At 53.0% G+C, this 14,361-nt stretch overlaps 1 long non-coding RNA gene across 5 annotated transcripts; it reads left to right on the top strand.

The window, feature by feature from the left end:
- The first annotated feature begins 8,783 nt into the window (after positions 1 to 8,783).
- On the top strand, positions 8,784 to 12,659 carry LOC308053572. 5 transcript variants are annotated; one of them, XR_013923664.1, is made up of 8 exons: positions 8,784 to 9,595; positions 10,143 to 10,291; positions 10,842 to 10,912; positions 11,216 to 11,242; positions 11,598 to 11,693; positions 11,861 to 12,010; positions 12,109 to 12,333; positions 12,523 to 12,659. It is a non-coding gene; the product is annotated as an uncharacterized lncRNA (long non-coding RNA). The 5 variants fall into 5 exon arrangements; XR_013923665.1 differs by lacking the exon at positions 12,109 to 12,333 and adding an exon at positions 11,368 to 11,487; XR_013923666.1 differs by lacking the exon at positions 12,109 to 12,333 and adding an exon at positions 11,368 to 11,487 and having other exon boundaries at positions 11,566 to 11,693.
- The last annotated feature ends 1,702 nt before the right edge of the window (positions 12,660 to 14,361 follow it).

Genomic DNA, 14,361 nt, shown 5'->3' with positions numbered 1-14,361 from the left:
TCTAACCCTAACCCTAACCCTAACCCTAACAGTCTAACCCTAACCCTAACCCTAAGAGTCTAACCCTAACCCTGAGTCTAACCCTAACCCTAACCCTAAGAGTCTAACCCTAACCCTAAAAGTCTAACCCTAAGAGTCTAACCCTAACCCAAACTCTAACCCTAACAGTCTAACCCTAACCCTAAGAGTCTAACCCTAAAAGTCTAACCCTAACCCTAAACCTAACCCTAACAGTCTAACCCTAACCCTAACCCTAACCCTAACCCTAAGAGTCTAACCCTAACCCTAACCCTAACCCTAAGAGTCTAACCCTAACCCTAACCCTAACCCTAACCCTAACCCTAAGAGTCTAACCCTAACCCTAACCCTAACCCTAACCCTATGAGTCTAACCCTAACCCTAACCCTAACCCTAACCCTAACCCTAACCCTAAGAGTCTAACCCTAACCCTAACCCTAACCCTAACCCTAACCCTAAGAGTCTAACCCTAACCCTAACCCTAACCCTAACCCTATGAGTCTAACCCTAACCCTAACCCTAACCCTAACCCTAACCCTAACCCTAACCCTAACCCGAACCCTAAGAGTCTAACCCTAACCCTAACCCTAACCCTAAGAGTCTAACCCTAACCCTAAAAGTCTAACCCTAACCCTAAGTGTCTAACCCTAAGAGTCTAAACCTAACCCTTAGAGTCTAACCCTAACCCTAAGAGTCTAACCCTAACCCTAGCCCTAAACCTAAGAGTCTAACCCTAACCCTAAGAGTCTAACCCTAACCCTAACCCTAACCCTAACAGTCTAACCCTAACCCTAACCCTAACCCCGGCTGAAGTACCCAAATATATTTCGCTAGATGGCAGCAGCGCTCCACCAACAGAGCCGGCTGCAGTACCCAAATATATTTCGCTAGATGGCAGCAGCGCTCCACCAACCGGGCGGCTGCAATACCCAATTATATTTCGCTAGATGGCAGCAGCGCTCCACCAACAGCGCCGGCTGCAGTACCCAAATATATTTCGCTAGATGGCAGCAGCGCTCCACCAACAGCGCCGGCTGCAGTACCCAAATATATTTCGCTAGATGGCAGCAGCGCTCCACAAACCGGGCGGCTGCAGTACCCAAGTATATTTCGCTAGATGGCAGCAGCGCTCCACCAACTGCGCCGCCTGCAGTACCCAAGTATATTTCGCTAGATGGCAGCAGCGCTCCACCAACAGAGCCGGCTGCAGTACCCAAATATATTTCGCTAGATGGCAGCAGCGCTCCACCAACAGGGCCGGCTGCAGTACCCAAATATATTTCGCTAGATGGCAGCAGCACTCCACCAAAAGGGCGGCGGCAGTACCCAAATATATTTCGCTAGATGGCAGCAGCGCTCCACCAAAAGGGCGGCTGCAGTACCCAAATATATAGTACTGAGTCTAACCCTAACCCTAAGAGCCTGAGTCTAACCCTAACCCTAAGAGCCTGAGTCTAATCCTCACCCTAAGAGCCTGAGTCTAACCCTCACCCTAAGAGCCTGAGTCTAACCCTAACCCTAAGAGCCTGAGTCTAACCATAACCCGAAGAGCCTGAGTTTAACGCTAACCCTAAGAGCCGGAGTCTAACCCTAACCCTAACTCTAACAGTCTAACCCTAACCCTAACCCTAAGAGTCAAACGTTAACCCTAACCCTAACCCTAACCCTAAGAGTCTAACCCCAAGCCTGAGTCTAACCCTAACCCTAACCCTAACCCTAAGAGTCTAACCCTAACCCTATTCCTAACCCTGAGTCTAACCCTAACCCTAAGAGTCTAACCCTAACCCTAACCCTAACCCTAAGAGTCTAACCCTAACCCTAACCCTAAGAGTCTAACCCTAACCCTATGAGTCTAACCCTAAGAGTCTAACCCTAACCCTAACCCTAACCCTAAGAGTCTAACCCTAACCCTAAGAGTCTAACCCTAACCCTAACCCTAACCCTAAGAGTCTAACCCTAACCTTAAGAGTCTAACCCTAACCCTAACCCTAACCCTAACCCTAAGAGTCTAACCCTAACCCTAAGAGTCTAACCCTAAGAGTCTAACCCTAACCCTAACCCTAACCCTAACAGTCTAACCCTAACCCTAACCCTAACCCCGGCTGAAGTACCCAAGTATATTTCGCTAGATGGCAGCAGTGCTCCACCAACAGAGCCGGCTGCAGTACCCAAATATATTTTGCTAGATGGCAGCAGCGCTCCACCAACAGAGCCGGCTGCAGTACCCAAATATATTTCGCTAGATGGCAGCAGCGCTCCACCAAAAGGGCGGCTGCAGTACCCAAGTATATTTCGCTAGATGGCAGCAGCGCTCCACCAACCGGGCGGCTGCAGTACCCAATTATATTTCGCTAGATGGCAGCAGCGCTCCACCAACCGGCCAGCTGAAGTACCCAAGTATATTTCGCTAGATGGCAGCAGCGCTCCACCAACCGGGCGGCTGCAGTACCCAATTATATTTCGCTAGATGGCAGCAGCGCTCCACCAACAGGCCGGCTGCAGTACCCAAATATATTTCGCTAGATGGCAGCAGCGATCCACAAACTTAGCCGGCTGCAGTACCCAAGTATATTTCGCTAGATGGCAGCAGCGCTCCACCAACAGAGCCGGCTGCAGTACCCAATTAAATTTCGCTAGATGGCAGCAGCGCTCCACCAAAAGGGCGGCTGCAGTACCCAACTACATTTCGCTAGATGGCAGCAGCGCGCCACCAACAGGGCCGGCTGCAGTACCCAATTATATTTCGCTAGATGGCAGCAGCGCTCCACCAACAGTGCCGGCTGCAGTACCCAATTACATTTCGCTAGATGGCAGCAGCGCTCCACCAAAAGGGCGGCTGCAGTACCCAACTAAATTTCGCTAGATGGCAGCAGCGCTCCACCAACAGGGCCGGCTGCAGTACCCAAGTATATTTCGCTAGATGGCAGCAGCGCTCCACCAACGGGGCCGCCTGCAGTACCCAAATATATTTCGCTAGATGGCAGCAGCGCTCCACCAACAGGGCCGGCTGCAGTACCCAAATATATTTCGCTAGATGGCAGCAGCGCTCCACCAACAGCGCCGGCTGCAGTACCCAAATATATTTCGCTAGATGGCAGCAGCGCTCCACCAACAGCGCCGGCTGCAGTACCCATGTATATTTCGCTAGATGGCAGCAGCGCTCCACCAACAGAGCCGGCTGCAGTACCCAAATATATTTCGCTAGATGGCAGCAGCGCTCCACCAACAGAGCCGGCTGCAGTACCCAAATATATTTCGCTAGATGGCAGCAGCGCTCCACCAAAAGGGCGGCTGCAGTACCCAAATATATAGTACTGAGTCTAACCCTAACCCTAAGAGCCTGAGTCTAACCCTAACCCTAAGAGCCTGAGTCTAACCCTCACCCTAAGAGCCTGAGTCTAACCCTAACCCTAAGAGCCTGAGTCTAACCCTAACCCTAAGAGTCTAACCCTAACCCTACCCTAACCCTAAGAGTCTAACCCTAACCCTAAGAGTCTAACCCTAACCCTAACCCTAACCCTAAGGATCTAACCCTAACCCTAAGAGTCTGAGTCTAACCCTAACCCTAAGAGCCTGAGTCTAACCCTCACCCTAAAAGCCTGAGTCTAACCCTAACCCTAAGAGCCTGAGTCTAACCCTAACCCTAAGAGCCTGAGTCTAACCCTAACCCTAAGAGCCTAAGTCTAACCCTAATCCTAAGAGTCTAACCCTAACCCTAACCCTAACCCTAAGAGTCTAACCCTAACCCTGAGTCTAACCCTAACCCTAAGAGTCTAACCCTAACCCTAACCCTAACCCTAAGTGTCTAACCCTAACCCTAACCCTAACCCTAACCCTAAGAGTCTAACCATAACCCTGAGTCTAACCCTAACCTTAAGAGTCTAACCCTAACCCTAACCCTAACCCTAACCATAAGAGTCTAACCCTAACCCTAACCCTAACCCTAAGAGTCTAACCCTAACCCTAAGAGTCTAACCCTAACCCTAACCCTAACCCTAAGAGTCTAACCCTAACCCTAAGAGTCTAACCCTAACCCTAACCCTAACCCTAAGAGTCTAACCCTAACCCTAACCCTAACCCTAACCATAAGAGTCTAACCCTAACCCTAACCCTAACCCTAACCATAAGAGTCTAACCCTAACCCTAACCATAACCCTAAGAGTCTAACCCTAACCCTAAGAGTCTAACCCTAACCCTAAGAGCCTGAGTCTAACCCTAACCCTAAGAGCCTGAGTCTAACCCTAACCCTAAGAGTCTAACCCTAACCCTATCCCTAACCCTAACAGTCTAACCCTAACCCTAACCCTAAGAGTCTAACCCTAACCCTGAGTCTAACCCTAACCCTAACCCTAAGAGTCTAACCCTAACCCTAAAAGTCTAACCCTAAGAGTCTAACCCTAACCCTAACTCTAACCCTAACAGTCTAACCCTAACCCTAAGAGTCTAACCCTAAAAGTCTAACCCTAACCCTAAACCTAACCCTAACAGTCTAACCCTAACCCTAACCCTAACCCTAACCCTAAGAGTCTAACCCTAACCCTAACCTATACCCTAAGAGTCTAACCCTAACCCTAACCCTAACCCTAAGAGTCAAACGTTAACCCTAACCCTAACCCTAACCCTAAGAGTCTAACCCCAAGCCTGAATCTAACCCTAACCCTAACCCTAACCCTAAGAGTCTAACCCTAACCCTATTCCTAACCCTGAGTCTAACCCTAACCCTAAGAGTCTAACCCTAACCCTAACCCTAACCCTAAGAGTCTAACCCTAACCCTAACCCTAACCCTAAGTGTCTAACCCTAACCCTAAGAGTCTAACCCTAAGAGTCTAACCCTAACCCTAACCCTAACCCTAAGAGTCTAACCCTAACCCTAAGAGTCTAACCCTAACCCTAACCCTAACCCTAAGAGTCTAACCCTAACCTTAAGAGTCTAACCCTAACCCTAACCCTAACCCTAACCCTAAGAGTCTAACCCTAACCCTAAGAGTCTAACCCTAAGAGTCTAACCCTAACCCTAACCCTAACCCTAACAGTCTAACCCTAACCCTAACCCTAACCCCGGCTGAAGTACCCAAGTATATTTCGCTAGATGGCAGCAGTGCTCCACCAACAGAGCCGTCTGCAGTACCCAAATATATTTCGCTAGATGGCAGCAGCGCTCCACCAACAGAGCCGGCTGCAGTACCCAAATATATTTCGCTAGATGGCAGCAGAGCTCCACCAAAAGGGCGGCTGCAGTACCCAACTACATTTCGCTAGATGGCAGCAGCGCTCCACCAACCGGGCGGCTGCAGTACCCAATTATATTTCGCTAGATGGCAGCAGCGCTCCACCAACCGGCCAGCTGAAGTACCCAAGTATATTTCGCTAGATGGCAGCAGCGCTCCACCAACCGGGCGGCTGCAGTACCCAATTATATTTCGCTAGATGGCAGCAGCGCTCCACCAACAGGCCGGCTGCAGTACCCAAATATATTTCGCTAGATGGCAGCAGCGATCCACAAACTTAGCCGGCTGCAGTACCCAAGTATATTTCGCTAGATGGCAGCAGCGCTCCACCAACAGAGCCGGCTGCAGTACCCAATTAAATTTCGCTAGATGGCAGCAGCGCTCCACCAAAAGGGCGGCTGCAGTACCCAATTACATTTCGCTAGATGGCAGCAGCGATCCACCAACGGGGCCGCCTGCAGTACCCAAATATATTTCGTTAGATGGCAGCAGCGCTCCACCAACAGGGCCGGCTGCAGTACCCAAATATATTTCGCTAGATGGCAGCAGCGCTCCACCAACAGAGCCGGCTGCAGTACCCAAGTATATTTCGCTAGATGGCAGCAGCGCTCCACCAACAGCGCCGGCTGCAGTACCCAAGTATATTTCGCTAGATGGCAGCAGCGCTCCACCAACAGGGCCGGCTGCAGTACCCAAGTATATTTCGCTAGATGGCAGCAGCGCTACACCAACCGGCCGGCTGAAGTACCCAAATATATTTCGCTAGATGGCAGCAGCGCTCCACCAAAAGGACGGCTGCAGTACCCAAATATATTTCGCTAGATGGCAGCAGCGCTCCACCAACCGGCCGGCTGCAGTACCCAAGTATATTTCGCTAGATGGCAGCAGCGCTCCACCAACAGGGCCGGCTGCAGTACCCAAGTATATAGTACTGAGTCTAACCCTAACCCTAAGAGCCTGAGTCTAACCCTATCCCTAAAAGCCTGAGTCTAACCCTCACCCTAAGAGCCTGAGTCTAACCCTCACCCTAAGAGCCTGAGTCTAACCCTAACCCTAAGAGCCTGAGTCTAACCCTAACCCGAAGAGCCTGAGTCTAACCCTAACCCTAACCCTAACCCTAAGAGTCTAACCCTAACCCAAAGAGTCTAACCCTAATCTTAACCCTAACCCTAACCCTAAGTGTCTAACCCTAACCCTAAGAGTCTAACCCTAAGAGTCTAAATTTAACCCTTAAAGTCTAACCCTAACCCTAAGAGTCTAACCCTAACCCTAAGAGTCTAACCCTAAGAGTCTAACCCTAACCCTAACCCTAACCCTAACAGTCTAACCCTAACCCTAACCCTTGCCCCGGCTGAAGTACCCAAGTATATTTCGCTAGATGGCAGCAGCGCTCCACCAACAGAGCCGGCTGCAGTACCCAAATATATTTCGCTAGATGGCAGCAGCGCTCCACCAACAGCGCCGGCTGCATTACCCAAATATATTTCGCTAAATGGCAGCAGCGCTCCACCAAAAGGGCTGCTGCAGTACCCAATTACATTTCGCTAGATGGCAGCAGCGCTCCACCAACCGGCCGGCTGCAGTACCCAGGTATATTTCGCTAGATGGCAGCAGCGCTCCACCAACAGGGCCGGCTGCAGTACCCAAGTATATTTCGCTAGATGGCAGCAGCGCTCCACCAACAGCGCCGGCTGCAGTACCCAAGTATATTTCGCTAGATGGCAGCAGCGCTCCACCAAAAGGGCGGCTGCAGTACCCAATAACATTTCGCTAGATGGCAGCAGCGCTCCACCAAAAGGGCGGCTGCAGTACCCAAATATATTTCGCTAGACGGCAGCAGCGCTCCACCAACCGGGCGGCTGCAGTACCCAAGTATATTTCGCTAGATGGTAGCAGCGCTCCACCAACCGGGCCGCCTGCAGTACCCAAGTATATTTCGCTAGATGGCAGCAGCGCTCCACCAACCGGCCGGCTGCAGTACCCAAATATATTTCGCTAGATGGCAGCAGCGCTCCACCAACAGGGCTGGCTGCAGTACCCAAGTATATTTCGCTAGATGGCAGCAGCGCTCCACCAACAGGGCCGGCTGCAGTACCCACGTATATTTCGCTAGATGGCAGCAGCGCTCCACCAACAGCGCCGGCTGCAGTACCCAACTACATTTCGCTAGATGGCAGCAGCGCTCCACCAACAGAGCCGGCTGCAGTACCCAATTATATTTCGCTAGATGGCAGCAGCGCTCCACCAACCGGGCCGCCTGCAGTACCCAAGTATATTTCGCTAGATGGCAGCAGCGCTCCACCAAAAGGACGGCTGCAGTACCCAAATATATTTCGCTAGATGGCAGCAGCGCTCCACCAACTGCGCCGGCTGCAGTACCCAAATATATTTCGCTAGATGGCAGCAGCGCTCCACCAACAGCGCCGGCTGCAGTACCCAAGTATATTTCGCTAGATGGCAGCAGCGCTCCACCAAAAGGGCGGCTGCAGTACCCAATAACATTTCGCTAGATGGCAGCAGCGCTCCACCAAAAGGGCGGCTGCAGTACCCAAATATATTTCGCTAGACGGCAGCAGCGCTCCACCAACCGGGCGGCTGCAGTACCCAAGTATATTTCGCTAGATGGTAGCAGCGCTCCACCAACCGGGCCGCCTGCAGTACCCAAGTATATTTCGCTAGATGGCAGCAGCGCTCCACCAACCGGCCGGCTGCAGTACCCAAATATATTTCGCTAGATGGCAGCAGCGCTCCACCAACAGGGCCGGCTGCAGTACCCAAGTATATTTCGCTAGATGGCAGCAGCGCTCCACCAACAGCGCCGGCTGCAGTACCCAACTACATTTCGCTAGATGGCAGCAGCGCTCCACCAACAGAGCCGGCTGCAGTACCCAATTATATTTCGCTAGATGGCAGCAGCGCTCCACCAACAGCGCCGGCTGCAGTACCCAAGTATATTTCGCTAGATGGCAGCAGCGCTCCACCAACAGCGCCGGCTGCAGTACCCAAATATATTTCGCTAGATGGCAGCAGCGCTCCACCAACAGCGCCGGCTGCAGTACCCAAATATATTTCGCTAGATGGCAGCAGCGCTCCACCAACAGCGCCGGCTGCAGTACCCAAGTATATTTCGCTAGATGGCAGCAGCGCTCCACCAAAAGGGCGGCTGCAGTACCCAATAACATTTCGCTAGATGGCAGCAGCGCTCCACCAAAAGGGCGGCTGCAGTACCCAAATATATTTCGCTAGACGGCAGCAGCGCTCCACCAAAAGGGCGGCTGCAGTACCCAAGTATATTTCGCTAGATGGCAGCAGCGCTCCACCAAAAGGGCGGCTGCAGTACCCAAGTATATTTCGCTAGATGGTAGCAGCGCTCCACCAACCGGGCCGCCTGCAGTACCCAAGTATATTTCGCTAGATGGCAGCAGCGCTCCACCAACCGGGCCGGCTGCAGTACCCAAATATATTTCGCTAGATGGCAGCAGCGCTCCACCAACAGGGCCGCTGCAGTACCCAAGTATATTTCGCTAGATGGCAGCAGCCGAGAGGGGGGGGGGGATGCGGCGGGCCGGCGCTCGGCCGCGGCGGGGAGCACCTGGTGCCGGCGGCGGGCGGGCTGAGGCGGGCGGCCCGGCCCGGCCCGGGACCGGCGGGGCTGCCGGCCGTTCTCTTGTCCCCGGCAGCGACGGTGGTCAGCGGGCTCCTCACGGTGCTGCCTATTTTGGGCTGGTTTTTTTTTTTGTTTGTTTGTTTTTTGTCTCTCGGGGCTGCGCCGCTACCTCAGCGAGGAGGCGAGGAGCGGCGGCGGGGCGGCCCCGGTGCTCGCCGCTTGTGGCGGCCTGGCGGGGCCCGGGAGAGGGAGGGGTCGGCCCGCGGCGACCTGCCGCCCCCCCCCCCGCCGCCTCTGGGCTGCCCGGGCAGCCGCCGCAGCTCTGCGCGGGGCTTTGTCTTTCCCCCAGCCGCCGGCCTGAGCCGCGGCAGCGGGCTGGGACTGGAAGCGCCCTGCAAGTCTGACGGGGGTATCGCTGCCGTGCATGTTCTCTGCCTGTCTACCGATCGTTCCTGCCTCTTGTTCTGCTGGGGTAATTCCTTTGGGTAACGCGTCGGGCTCCGAATGTAGTGCATCCTGACTTCCTCCTGACCCCTGCGAGACGTTACCGGTGTTTGCCTTCCTCGTGTTTCACAGGGCCTCGGCTGTCGTGTGCGGAGAAGCTGTCAGCCTTGTCAGAAGAGAGCGTGTAGCCAGCAAGCGCGTCGTGGTGCTTCGGGACCAAGCTGATACCGCAGGTGTCCGCCTTTTGTTTGCGAAAAGGGATCGCGAGGAAACGTGCCGGTGTCGGAGGGGGAAGAGGTAGGAGGCAGCTTTCAACCGCTTTTAGGCTTAACTCCTGTGTTCCTGAGAACGGTTCTGGGCTTTGAGGGGTTTGCTTTTGGCTTTTTGCCTTAAGCTCGTCCTCCGTCACCGCTGTCGGCGTGTGCCGAGCCGCTGCTTAGGGAACGGCGGCGGTACAGGCTGTGTGCGTGCCGACCGTCCTCGAGGCTGTAGCTGTATCCTACCCTAAAAAAAGCTTTCCGTAATACCCTGCTTCCGTTAGGACGCAATTTTCTCGAGTTCCCCCCCCACCTCAGGGTGATTTTCCCACACGCCTGCAGGCAGCAGGACTAACGTCATCTCCTTTTGCCCGCCTGGGCTCGGACTAAAATCCCTTCCCTGGCTGTTCTTTAGCTTGTACAGCCTTTGAGCCTTCCCTCGGGCCTGGCTGATGGTCCTTTGCCATTTCACCCCGTTCACAGCCAGCGTGAGTTTCGGTACCGACTATGTCAACGAATTTCAGCTGCACGACAAACCTGCTTTTTTGTCAATTAAATTAATCTCAGCCTTTTAATTGCTTTCGAAGGGAACCACAGGAGATCCTGTCGGCGTGGTGGCCTAGCGTAAGCGATGATGGAGAGGCGCATCGGATGTGACCTCCGTGTCAGCTCGGTGTGCCTCAGACAGACTGCCTTTGGCACTCCGTGGCGTGCTGCGCAGCTCCAGAAATTCATGGTAGGGGAAAAAAAACGGGCGAAAATGACAGTCACGTAGAAACACGAGTTGGGAAGAAATGCTATACGTGAGGTCTTTCCGTTGAGCGAGGCAGCTGGTCTTGCTTGTGGATCTTTGGGGTACGAGCCTGACGCCGAGCAGCTCGTTTTTCATTTGACGTGCCTGGAGTTGTTTTCAAAGGGATGGAAGAGAAGCTTATGAAATAGGATAGGTTACCGAGTCTTCCTAAAACGCTCACGACAGTTATGTAGAAAGCCGAAGCGAAGGACGAGGGAATAAAGTTCTGTGCTTCCTAAGTAAATACGGTACGCTTAAAAGTGGTCTCCGTGCAGGGTCCTAGTTGTTTCTGTTTTTAAAATCAGAAAGAAGTTTAAGAAGTCTCAGCGGTTAGTCGTGTGGGAAATAAATGGCTCTTCCGCAAAAAATTCCACGTCAGCGAGGCTCTTTGAACGATTCTTCTCGCAATCGATTCCGACTACAGCCAGTTCATGGTTTAATGTCGAGGTGTGTGCTCGCTCTCCTCTAAAGCAGTATTTCGTTTGCATTTCAGTCCTGTGGGTCATGACAAATTTGGGAAGAACCCGAAGGAAACTTTTCATCCTGGGACACAGAAGGTAGGAGGTGAGTTGTTTTGGGGTTTTTTTTTTTTGTTTGTTTTGTTTCTGTTTGGTTTTTTTTTTTGGTTGGTCGGTTGTGGCTTTTTATTCTTCTCTGGAAAAATAAGTCGTTACGTAGAAATGCTAGCGGTTTGTTTCTTTCTGTAGCAGGATAATAATGAGGAGTAGAGTTACAGGTAGAGAATCGGCTGTCTTTATCAGTTGAAGTGGCTACTTTGAAATTAAAACAAATACAGGAGCACATTAACGGGGGGTTTTGCGCTGTGTCTTCGGTACCGGTGTGCTAAAGATGTTGTTTTGTTTACAGGATTCATTGGCTGTCGAAGAGCGAGAGGTAAATGTAAACTTTTCACTCCTAGCACTCACTCGGTGACGTGTACCGACTTAGGTATCAATTGCTTATTGCAGTGAAAAACTGCGGCGTTTCTGTGCAGCGTCTGAGATCGAAAATCATTTCAGGCACTGGCATAACCTATCGTACTAATAGATGACCAGCTTTAGTAACGTCATCAAAAAATCGTAATCTGTGATGGAAAGCAAAGTCTGAGGCGTCTGCTACTTGAGCATGTAACGGAGCTGGTACGAAGCGTATGTTGCCGTGCGTAGGTCGTGTACAAAAGATGTATCTAACAGTCCTTAGAGGAAACCTTATTTGAGGTCTTTTGTTTGATTGTCTGTTTGTCCTGTAGTTTTTGGTTTTCTTTCTCCGGGACCTGTGAATTTTGAATTTGGAGTCCTGCATGCTAAGGATGGGCAGCTTACAGACGAGGAAACGTTCGGCGCCGGTGAGTTTTTCACCTTTGTCTCGGCTGAGGGTTGCATAAGATGTTGAGCTTCACTGCGAGTACAAACATGCACGGTCCTGACCCTCTTAGGCTTGGTCTTGGGAGCCTTGAAGGCTTGTATACCAATCGAATCGTTACACTGAATAAACTGTTTCTTTTTTTTCTAGCGGGCGTTCCCAGAATGAAGCGGTGTGGAGCTGAAGGGGACTACGATTTCAAGGTTGACGGAGCCATTTGGACCGAGTCTTGAAGATCTCTTCGGTGTTTGTTCAAGGAAACTTAGTCTCGAGACAGTCCTCTGGCTCGCTGGCGAAACGGTAGGAAACTGCTTTGTTGATCCTGACGGTGCAGTCTGTTGGAAAGTAAAGATTCCTTGAGAGATCAGAACCACGTCCGTTGTTTCTCTGATTTAAAGGTGAACAGTCCTGTGTCGTTCAAGGAAAGACTCAGCGTTGGTTTTGTTTCTCTGAAACACAAAGTGCCCCATCTAAAGTGATTACAGAGTCTGAGTTGATTTTTAAAAAGCAGAGACTTGTGCCATTTGCAAACCGCCTGTCGCACTGCTCAAAGACAAAAGACGTTCACCCGAGAAAGTTTTTGGAAACGGATGTCAAATAGACGTGGGGAAAGAGCTGGAGAGGTTTATGTCTTGTCTGTCGAATTACCTTCTCTTTAATGCCCTTACATTTTACAAGAAAAGGTTTCATTGCCTCTTTTATCGTGAAGACAATGTTGCTGGTGTTTTTATAAAGAAAAAAAAAATTGTATGCCTGGTCTCTCGAGTGATTCTTTTTTTTTTTTTTTTTTTTTTTTTTCTTTTTTTCTCTAGACTGGTGGAATTGAATATGTTCACTGGAAGAAGTTGATCCAGCGAGATGTGAAGCCGGGCGACTTGCTAAGGGGCCGTGGGCAGAGTTCCCTTATCGCTTCCATTCGTCTAATAAAGGGTGCAGTCTGTTAGCTAGACTGGCTGCAGTACCCAAATTTTTTCGCCAGGCGGCAGCAGCGTCGCCGCCCTGCATAGTAAGGGCAGCGCATGCGCAGACGGGGCTTGAAGCCAAAGGGGGCGTGGTCTGGGGGGAGTAGTCGCGTGGTGATGACGCAATTCCGCTTCTGCGCATGCGCAGAAGAAGTACTGGCAAAACTAAGGGCAGCGCATGCGCAGTGCCGGCTTGAAGCCAAAGGGGGCGTGGTCTCCGGCGGCGTCGCATGCGTATGACGCAATTCCGCTTCTGCGCGTGCGCGGAAACGGCTTGACCCCTAGGGGCGGGGCTTCGGCCTCGCACGTACGGGTTACGCAGACGGCCCCGGAAGTGGGGTTCATTTCCAGCCCGCGCGGCGCGCCGCCGCGCCCGTGGCGGTGCGGAGCCTTCGCCGGCAGCCTGGAAGACTTTCGGGCCGGGACGTGCGGCGGCGCGCTGGGTGAGCGCTCGGCCTGAGGGCGGGCGGGCGGGCGGGCGGGGGCCGGCGGGCAGCGGCCGAGAGGGGGGGGGGGATGCGGCGGGCCGGCGCTCGGCCGCGGCGGGGAGCACCTGGTGCCGGCGGCGGGCGGGCTGAGGCGGGCGGCCCGGCCCGGCCCGGGACCGGCGGGGCTGCCGGCCGTTCTCGTCTCCCCGGCAGCGACGGTGGTCAGCGGGCTCCTCACGGTGCTGCCTATTTTGGGCTGGTTTTTTTGTTTTGTTTTGGTTTTTTTTTTTTTTTTTTTTTTTTTTTTTTGCCGCCGGCCTGAGCCGCGGCAGCGGGCTGGGGCTGCCGACCCCCGCAGAGGCTGCCTTGGGGCCTGCGGTCAGGATGTCGCAGGGGGGTGGCTCGGGAGCCTGTGCCCGCCCCTGCGAGCGGGCAAGGGAAAGAAAAGAAAGCCGGGAGCGGGATCCCCACCCGTCGCCCCCGACTGCTGATTTCTCAGCAGGTGTTTAACTACCGGGGAGGGTCGGGAGGCAGCAGCTCAGGGAGATTGGTCAGTGGGTATCGTCACAGGCAACATAGGCTTGACTTGGGCACGATCAGTTTAATTTATTGCCAATTAAGGATCAAGTAGGACAGTAAGAAACAAAACTAAAAGGATCTTCCCCCCACCCCTCCTTCCCAGGCTCAGCTCCTCGCTGCCAAGCAGGGCAGAGGGGATGTGGAACCACGGCTGTCAGTCAGCCCCTCATCTCTGCTGCCCTCTCCTCACACTCTTCCCGTGGGGTCCCTTACATGGGACACAATCCTTCAGGAGCCATTCCGGCACGGGTCCCCAGGGTCCCTGCCAGCAAACCTGCACAGGCTTCAGCCTCCTACAGGGCAGGTTTGCCTGCTGGCACGGGGTCCTGGTGGGCTGCAGGGAGCCACCCTGCTTCCCCACCCTGCCACGGGCCACAGCAGGGTCTCCACCCCGGCACCTCCTCCTCCCAGCCTCGGTGCTGCAGGGTTGTTTCTCTGTTTTCTCCTGACTCCTCCCTCCGACAGCTGCTATGCAGCATTTTTGCCCTTTCTTAGACACCCCCCCCCATCCCACTACCACAGCCTCGGCACAAAACCCAGCACAGTGGCAACTCCAGCTGAGTCAGTCCCTCCCAGTCTGCCTACCACGCGGTACACCAGAGCACTTCATCTCTCAAATGGTTTTAAATTACTGCTTGCTAATTGCCCGTAAGTTTTAGTTACATAAATAAATTAAGTATAA

The sequence above is a fragment of the Falco punctatus genome (genome assembly GCF_963210335.1).
Source record: "Falco punctatus genome assembly, chromosome: 14".
NCBI classification, from domain to species: domain Eukaryota; kingdom Metazoa; phylum Chordata; class Aves; order Falconiformes; family Falconidae; genus Falco; species Falco punctatus.
Note: the sequence above shows the minus strand (reverse complement) of the source record. Positions and strands in the feature narration are given on the sequence as shown.